The sequence below is a fragment of the Propithecus coquereli genome, unplaced genomic scaffold (assembly GCF_000956105.1).
Source record: "Propithecus coquereli isolate 6110/MARCELLA unplaced genomic scaffold, Pcoq_1.0 Scaffold112, whole genome shotgun sequence".
Lineage (NCBI taxonomy): Eukaryota > Metazoa > Chordata > Mammalia > Primates > Indriidae > Propithecus > Propithecus coquereli.
In genome coordinates this window covers 2126786-2137117 of record NW_012135192.1, presented here as the reverse complement: position 1 = coordinate 2137117, position 10332 = coordinate 2126786, and positions in this window count along the sequence as shown.

Below are 10332 nucleotides of genomic sequence, written 5' to 3'. Positions count from 1 at the left end.
ACTTAAATTGTTGCAGGATTCCATGTCAGGGAATGGTTTAAGCTTGATTAATGCCAATCTTTATAGATTATTTCTTATAAAGTTTTCCAGAGTCAACCAAAGCAGTCCAAAATCTATGGCCTTATGCATTTTGTATATTAGCCCTGTCAATATTGTGCATTGATTTGAATCATAGCTAAATTTAAAGTCTTGAATTCCTGAACTTTAGAAGAAATCAGAGATATCTAAACTTCATTTTCTATAATCTCTAGAAAATGTGTAGTGGCAGATTATCTTTTTTTTTTTTTTTTCCACTCAAAAAGTAATTTCTTCAGTTCATCTCTCCCCATTCACTATTAATGAGCTTTCTATGCCTGGCTGATTTTGAACAAGTTAAAAATCTTATTGGATATAAAGAAGCTCATGTCTCTTGAACTTTTATCCCTGTAATTGTGGAAGTGTGGCACTTCAAATGTGAAAAGTACCTATGAATAATTGAGATTTTATAAAGCTATGGAAAATAAGACCCTTTAAACTTAAAAATGACTTGAGCGAATTAAGCTTCCCCATCACCTGTATATTGACTGCTAAATAACAATTACTGTTTCAGCAATACTTGCCAAACTTCAGTGTGTCTATAACAGTCATTCAGGATATGTAGAGATTCTTAAGGCACCAGATGATTCTGATGGACATAGGTGTTAGGAAGCACATTTTAAGGAATAGTAAAATCTAAAAAATATGGAACATGTTAACAAAATAAAAAAGAAAATGAAAACCGGTACCAACTTTGTCAAAAAGTACAATGAATGGGGACCCTTAATAGTACAATACTAATATGTAGCTAATTGTGGAAATAGGCTCTATGAACTCAGACTTACCAGAAAATATTGCACATGGAGTTTCATTCTTGGACATTAAAATTTGACAACTGACTTGATTTGTAAATATGTGGTTAATTTTCCAATTTATAATTTATTATTATTTAGAAATAAAACCTGTTCCTTTCTTTAGACTTACTCCAAAGTTGGGTCATGTGGTTTAGTTTAGTCCAGACCTTAGTTATCACTTGCTGCAGTAGAATTACCATACCATATGTTGGCCAAAATATAGATGTTTCAAAGTTTTCCATTAAATATCTCACCTTTTAAATTTCATTGAGGAAAAGCTAAACACCCAGTAGATGTTATATAAGCCTCAAGAAATCCACTTAGCATTGCACTTTAGCTAGAAGATTTGACAAGCTTGGGAAATACTAAGTTTTAGACAGTTTTGTCTATCATTTGCATTTAACTTATATAGACTTATCAACATGATTTCCAGTACTGTAGCATACTGGCATCACAACAGAGCATATTAATCATTAGGATATCATGAAGTGCAAAATGAAAGCCACAAGTATACTTTTGTTGTTACTTAAAGTTTATAGAATATTTTAATCTGATAGGTAAGGTGTATGAAAGTGACTTAAACATCAAGAAATTGTACTTTTTTCAAGATATATAATATTGTAAATATATACCTTAATATTTAATTTCATGACTGCTTAGTATGGCTTAATTTCCTTCAATAAGATAATGGGCCTCTTCTGAGAATTTCCCTTATTTTTTTCCTAATAAAATGAGCTCCTGAAGCATCTGCTGTAGACTTTATATCCAAGAGACTGTCCTTTTCATAGAGTAATGAAAAGCCATCTGTCTCAGTTTTATAGTCATTAGAATTGTGCTAAAAATGAGATTTAAGATTTTCTCAGAATTAAAAAATATTATCTATCTTACAACTCATTTTTGGAATATAAGATTATCTCTCCCTACATGAAAGCATGACATATTTAAAAAAATTATCCTGATTTTCATTTTAGCTATTAATATATCTCCCTATATTTTCTTGGTTGGAACAATAGAAGAGTTATAAGGAAGGTTACACTATTGAAATAAGTTTCTTCCTTATTCAATGACTTTAAAAAGCTCAAGTTTATTATATTTTAAAACATTATTATATTTGCCTTATGTACTGAACTTAGTAACAGGTCCCAAATCAGGAGACACAAATGTACATAATAGAATGTATTGATTTACTTGGGAGAAGTAATAATTTAATACATATTAAAGAGCTGTTATGTCCAGTAATCTTAGATACATGTCAAATCAATGAGTCAAATAAGAATATACCTGGGTGGTTGAGGTGGAAGATGAAGAACTCAAAGATATTACAGTATGGGTAGGGAGAGAGAGCTGGATAGCTCTGTCACTGGACAGTAAGGCATCGATTCTACAAAAGTTGCTAGCAAGAGGCCAAGATGGCAGACTAGAAGCAGCCCGACATGCTGCTCTTAAAGAGACGATCAAAAATTGCAAGTAGATGCCCAACTATGGATGGACCCTCTTGTAGAGAGCATTGTATTAATAAATCATCAGAGAAGCAATAGGAGACACTCAGAGTGAAGGAGAGGGGGATGGGGAGATCCACTCACCAAGATCAGAAGGTACCTGGGGGAGATGCCTAGACATGGGGAAGAGACAAAGCTAAAAACCCCAGGGCATCATGCTTCCCCCATGGACACTGCAACTTGAGCTGTGAGGAGGCCCTCACTTCTACTGCAGGCCTGTGCACTGATCAGGGAACTGCTTGAAGACTGTGCAGTAACACTGCACTGGAGAGCAGGCTAAACAGGCACCTACTGGCTTCTACTCCAAGGTTGCTATAGCTGATGCAATTCTGAGATCTCACATCCAGAGCACCTGGTCTACATGGGCATCAGCTTCACTGCAACTGCCCCACATCACTCCTGCTAGGCCAAAGAAGGATCAGGGAGGGTGAATGCTCTCACATGCTCCATGGCTGGGAGATGGGCACCCCTCCCCTGTGGAATTCAAACAGAGAGAAAACAACACTACTCGAGAGGTCCCATAGTAACAACAGCCTCAGTAGGACCTGCATGGGGAGAGAGCCCTAGTAATCTGGTGGCCCTGTCCCTGTGGACCTGAGAGCTGCCCAGTGGGCCACATCCACGTGGCACCACACAACATCATGCCTATTGTCCAGCATCCCACCATGGACCTTCTAGCCAGAAGCCACCCCAACCCCACACCACCATTACACTTGGACCTGGGTGGAGCAAATGCTGACAGCACTGACACCCACAGCCACCGCCTAGATAGCCTCACCCAGTAGACACTGCCACTAATGCTGGGAGACCTGGGTAGAGCAACCTTCCACAACACATGCCTCTATGGAGAGGGACATACCCACCCACCCCCCAATCTTCTAACAGTGGCCTGGGACCAACCCACCACTTGAGACAAAGATTCCCCCATCCCATCACCAACTTGGACTGTGATAGCCACAGGGAACTGGCACAACACATAACAGCTACATTATAAGATATCAGTACATCTGCTCTTCTCCTGCCAGATCATTCTTTCAGAATAGGACACAAAAGCACCATCTAGGAAATCTTCTCAGTAAATAGGAGAGTTCCCAGCAAAGGAGAACAGGTGCACTACAAATTTATTTGCCTGAACTAAGAGAAGAGGTTTCAGAGGAGAAGAAACCAACATGAGAACTCTGGCAACATGAAATAAACAAGCTAATTTGACATTCCCAAAGGCTAACAATAGACCTAAAGTAACAGACTGCAATCAAAAGGATATTGTCAAAATGTTAGAAATGGAATTGAGAATACGGATGGCAAATAAGATGAATGAGATTGAAGAGAAAATTGAAAGCCAACAAAGTAGCTAAAAAAATATTTCAGGATATGAATGAAAGAAAATGAAATGTCTCTAAAGAGATAGACAATGTAAGAAATGATATGACAGAACTTAAATAAATGAAACACTCATTTAGAGAATTTCAAAATGCAGCAAAAAGCTTCAATAACAGGCTAGACAAAGCAAAAGAAAGAATTTTGGACCATGAAGACAAGGCTTTTGAACTAACCCAGTCAGTCAAAGATGCAGAAAAAAGAATAAAGAAGAATGAACAATCACTCAGAGAAATACGGCACTATGCAAAGAAAGCCAACAAAAGAATTACAGGTATCCCTGAGGAAGAAGAAGAAAAAGCAAAAATCATGGAAAACCTATTTGAGGGAATTATTAAGAAAAACTTTCCTTGTATTGCCAGAGATTCAGATATCCAGACACAAGATGGTCACTGAATACCTGGAAAATTCATAGCAAATAGGACATCTCCAAGACACATAGTCATCAACCTGCCCAAAGTCAAAATGAAGAAGAAAGTTCTACAAGCTGCAAGATGAAAGCAACAACTAATCTACAAAGGAAAACCCATCAGGCTAACAGCAGATTTCTCAGCAGAGACGTTATAAGCCAGAAGGGATTAAAGCCCCTTCTGGCTTAGTCTTCTTAAACAGAGCAGCTGCTAGCCAAAAATTTTGTATCCTGAAAAACTAAGTTTCATAAATGAAGGAGAAATAAAGACTTTTCCAGATAAGCTAACACTAAGGGAATTTGTCACTACTATACCTGCCCTATAGGAAATGCTAAAAATTGTGCTATGCATGGAACAGCACAATAGATACCTGCTAGTGTAAAAACAACCAAAAGTTAAAGCTCAGAACTCTCATAAAACAATGAAAAAAGAAGGATAACAAAATAAGGTATCATTCAACATGATGAACAGAACACCATCCCACATTATCAATACTAACATATGAATGCGAATGGTCTCAATGCTCCACTTAAAAGACATAGACTGGCTGAATGGATGAAAAATCATAGCCCAAGTATATGTAGTCTCAAAGAAACCCATTTAAGTTGCAAGGACTTGCACAGACTCAAAATAAAGGGATGAAAACAAAAATGTTCCATACAAATGGAAACAGAAAGCAGGCTGGCATAGCCATTCTCATATCAGGTAAAATTGACTTAAAATAAAAAGTAGTAAAAAAAAAGAGACAAATATGGTCATTACGTAATTATAAAAGGGGCAATTCATCAAGAAGTCCTAACAATCCTAAATATATATGCATTTAACACAGGAGCTCCCAGATTCATAAAAAAATTCTACTACATCTAAGCAAGGAAATAAACAGTAGTATCATAATTACTGGGGACTTATACCCCACTGACAAAACTGGACAGATCACAGAAGCAGAAAATCAACAAAGAAATATTAGACTTAAATGGGACTCTAGACCAAATAGAACAAACAGATATTAACAGAAGACTCTACACTGGAACTACAGAATATACATTCTTCTGATCATCATGTGGGACATTTTCCAAGACTGAGCATATCTTAGGCCACAAAGCAAACATCAGCAAATTCAGAAAAATAGAAATTATACCATGTACCTTCTAAGACCACAGTGGAATAAACCTATAAATCAGTTCCAGGAGAAACTCTCAAATCCACATTAAGTCATGAAAATTAAACAACCTGCTGCTGAATGATCCCTGGGTCAATGATGGAATTAAGATGGAAATCCAAAGATTCTTTGAACTGAATGACAAAAGGGACACAAGCTTCCAATATCTATGGATACAACAAAGGCAGTGATAAGTGGAAAATTCACAGCCTTCAATGCTTACGTCGGAAAGACAAAGATCACAAATTATCAACTCTAATGGGGAAAAGTTGAAGGCATTTCCCCTAAGAACTAGCACAAGACAAGGATGCAAACTATCACTATTTCTATGCAACATAGTACTGGTAGTCCTAGTCAGAGAAATCAGTCAAGAGAAAGAAAGAAAGGGCATCCAAATTGGGAAAGAAGAGGTCAAAGTCTTCAATCTCAGGTTACAAAATCAATGTATAAAAATCAGTAGCAACTCCGTATGCTAGAAACAGTCAAGCTGAGAGTCAATAAAAATTGTTGGGTTTGGCGTGTGTGTATGTGTACTCTCTTTTTGTCACAGAAAAAAGTATTCCCAGATGCCACCCTTTCCCCAGAATAGACCTCCCGTATCATCTCATTACTCAAATAGAGTTATATTCCCACTCTTCAACTAATTGTTAACAAACAACAAATATGTCAGCCCTATGTTTGGTCCACAAATTTGGATTCTTCCTCTGATGCTGAAAAGAAACTCACATTATCTGCACAAATTGTTCACTGAATAGTAATAAATGTTACTGAGTTTTTATTCTAGTAGACATTCTTATAGGCATTGTATACATATTTATGTATTTCATCTTCAATCCAACTCTATGAGGTCCCTACTATTATTTCCCCAATTTTCTAGGTGAGGATAACATCAGAATTCTGTAAAGCAAGCAAAAAAGGAAAAAAAAAATAACTGCTATATAGACAGCCAATAGTGTCTGCCATGATACTCTGCATATTTGATGAAATAAGAAATAGATGTGGAAATACATTATTTATATTTACCAAATAAATTTATTTTTTTCTTGAAAGGAGCAGGACAGAATATGAAAACGAATAGGAAAAGGACAGTTGCTTTTTATGTTGAGTAAATATGTCCCATTTTAAAAAAATCTTGTGGATACTCTACTCGATCAAAATTTAGAACATTTCATTCACTTCTCCACAAGGTCTTCCATTAAGATATAAGATTAACTTTCATTAAAATAGATCTGTTATTTTTTACTCGGGTATATTAAAAAAGAAATCTATCCATTTTGAAATCCATTCCTTCCCATTTTAATTTCTTTGCAACATTTAGCAGTATCTCAAATTGATGCCACATATTCAATTTACATTATACTTCAGTGAGGACTCCACTGTCCCTTGACTTTGAAATGGACCCTATTATGTTCCTCAAGTACTGGTTCTACAGCTACCTGCAAAATCATTAGGGAAACATAGTTACCTAGATTGTTTCCTCTGTTGGTCATTTTCTGGCTCCTTCACTCTTGGTCTCTTTCCTTCTACACACACACACACACACACACACACACACACATGTGCACACACACACATGCACACGCATTTTCCTAAGTAGTATAATCCTTTAACTCGAGTTCTTTTTATTGTCTCTGTTTATTTTAAGCACCCCTTGAATGGTAAATAGGTCACCAAAGCTCCCTGGTAGTACTCATGACTCTGTCATTAACACTGCTCAGCCACCTTCTAATGTTTTCAACAAAGTCACAGCAGTGCATGGAGTATTTTTAAAGACGTATACTTCTGAAACAAGATGTTCAGTGGGACTTTGAGGGTGTTCCTCAACTGGCATCAAGGGCAGACACCTGGGGAACAAGAGGCTTGATACACCTCAGTTCAGAAAAGGGTTTCAAACTGGGACCAGACCACCCTCAAAGGCTTTACGAAGGGGCAGAAATGGTCCTCCCTTAGTCAGCCATTTCACAGCTGCCCTAGAAATGGAACTCCTACATCTGGGCATCACCTCAGGGTCCTCTAAAAGAGGCACAGAAACTCTTCAAGATAGAGGCAGCATTTTATACTCATCACACAGAGGTTATTAATGTTCATACAGTGTTAGCCAAGACAGTGACGATCAATAGAAAGGCAGTCGATGGGCAGTTGAGTTGTGAAAGTTGCCATTTCTGCCCCATCTCCCTCCAATCTCACTACACCAATGTAGAAGGGGAAGCACTATCGTAGGACCAGTCCAGGCATCAAATTCCTCTGCTCTAAGGTGCTAGGTTGGGAAGAAGAGAAAAGAACAGAACAAGCTAGCTTGCAACAGTCTGGATGGTGCTATCTGGAGGTAGGATGGGAAAGACAAGCATCAGTTTAAGCTGCCCTAACTCTTAATAGGCAAACTAATCACAATTTTATGAAGCCCTTCACAAACTGTGGGCTATATTCCAATGAAAGCTCCTAGCATTTAATTATATACTGTTTATTATTCCTCTAGACATTTAATACAGATAAGTTCAATGGTTCAAATGTTTTCCTGGAATTGAGATGTCAAAATAATTAGTATATTTTGAGTTATCTTTACCAAGAGTTGGGCATTCTCCTAGAACAGGCATACAGTCGTAGGCTATATAATTTCCCTTAAACCCTCCACCCTAAAGGGATTTACAGAAGGGTTGTTTTTATAAAGACGCCCATAAAGACACATAAACAAAACCCAATAACAGGTTGTTCAGCATCACAGAGGGAAAAAACAAGTGAGGAAGAGACAAAAAATGGAAGAATCAAACTAGGGAAAAATGAGAAAATAGAGGAGAAGTTGATGAATATATGAATTGTAAGTGATGAAATTTAAGTTTCCAGAGAGTCTGTGTATTTATTTACTTATTTTGGTTTGCTGGGGCAAAACCCCAATTAAATAAATTGACAGCTTTAATATATATAGTAGTGATTATCTATAATTACAAAACTTTCCTTATGCCATTACTTCTGTTGTGAATTTGAGGAGTACCTAACCTCTCTCTAAAGTCAGATTAAACTTCACTTACCATCCCCCAAATTGCAGAGCAATTGCTTCTGCTCCAGAGCATTTTGTGCTCAATCATATAAGAACATTTTACATACAGTAACTGTGATTGTAGTGTAAGATTCTCTTTGTTCAAAACCCAGAAGTAGTGTTAAAATATTTAGCCCAAATAATAAAAAAAGAAAAAAATATTCAGCCCGGATATGCATATGGTCAAAATCTGAAGGGGCCAAAACTTTTTCTTTTTTTGAAAAAAAGATTTAAAAAGAATATAGCAATCTACTCTTTGTTAGACATATGTGTTACACAAAGCAGCTGTTTTTGTACACAACATTTCATTTCTACCAGTGCCCATCTTCTTAATTCAGCTCATCTGTGGATTTTAGCGGTGCCTGAACACTTGTTTTATTTCATCACTATTTCACAGATTCTTCATTAAATTTAGCAAAATTCATGGTGTGTTCCTGAAAATAAAACTTTATAAGAACCAAGTTTTATGCTCATTGAGTTTTGTCACTGGGAAAAATAATCAATCGTTTAACTTAATGAAAGCTTTATTGGCAAAGCTGGTACATCCTTGTCATTTAAATTATTGAAAAAGAAGACAAAAAATTAACAGCTCAAAGTTCAACTAAGCTTTGGTGATTTTCTCTTTAAAGTAGCATTTATTACCCTTATTGATAAATAATGTGCTTCACATGTAAATGCTATATAATCCATTTCCATGCCTCGCTTGGTTCAAGTGCTGACTCCCTAATTAGGCATCTGTTAGACAATGAAACTTTGTTTTCCTGCACACAATATTGGTCTTTTCACTAATGTAGCTTGAATAATAACAAGTTCTTTCTCATGAGAGATTAATCTGATGCCTAAAGTGTCAAGAAGGAAGATTCAACATTTACATTATATTAATTGTTAGGGTGTGAATATGAAATTGTTATTACACAAAGCCACATATTTTAAAATATAATAATGGAAACAAAAAAAACCTCCAAAATTTTGAACCCAAGAAATACTGCATAAGCAGCATCAATGTGACATTATGAGGATGGTTTCCATAACTATTTATTTTCAATGCTATCATTTTTAGATAGACCAACTGACATTTATCATTCTTGTTTGCTTTGTCTATAAATATGGGCATACATAGAAGCAAGAGGGCATTTTCCCCATTCGAAAATTCCCAATATACAAAAATGTCTATTGGCATATAGTCATTAGCTTTGTAAAGAGTGTTGTTCAAGGAAAACGACTAAATGAAAAGTGAAGAGTTTTCACATCAAGCTCTCACATGTCAAGGTGGTCAATTAGGACAACAAGCAAAATTCAAAATAGCAATCCAGCCTTTATTCACCTACTGTAATAGTGTAACAAGAGGCCAAAACAGGCAACAGTTCTCCAGTGTCCCATTTTTCCACATGAAGGGGAAGATCAGATGACACGCAACACAGGCAAGAGAAACTCTCTAACTACCCAGGAGCCTCAAACAGAAGGCTCCTGCCTTTTGTGTGGACTCAGGGAGTTTGAAGGAAGGGAAGGGGAGGACTAAGAGTGGAAAGTAATGAGTCACAGAGGAGAAAAGTATCTTAGCTGGAGTCCTCCACTAAGAATGTCTTGGTAGAGGCTCCTGAAAAGTGCCTCAGCTTAGTCCCCTTGATTAAAAGGCCTCCAAATGGAGGTGGCTGGGCTAGGGGTACACATGAGCATGCTGGGCCCAAGGGACCTTGAGTTCCTGACTACAATTTTCTCCAGAAAATAGTAACATCTGGCTGTGCACTACCTCTGGTGTGGGAAGGGTAGCTTTCCCCTGAGGCCTTCCAGGCAAAGCCAATGCATCTGTCTCTGGCCAGGCCTGAAAGACCACATGTAGGATTCTGACCTGGAGCCACTGCTCCTCAAACTATTAATCATAGTGTCACCTTCAACAAATGCATTCCATAGTTCTGAAGACCTGCAGCTCTCACAAAGAGCATAGCAGAAATTGATTTTGCTATTTTTCATCATTCAAATTCAA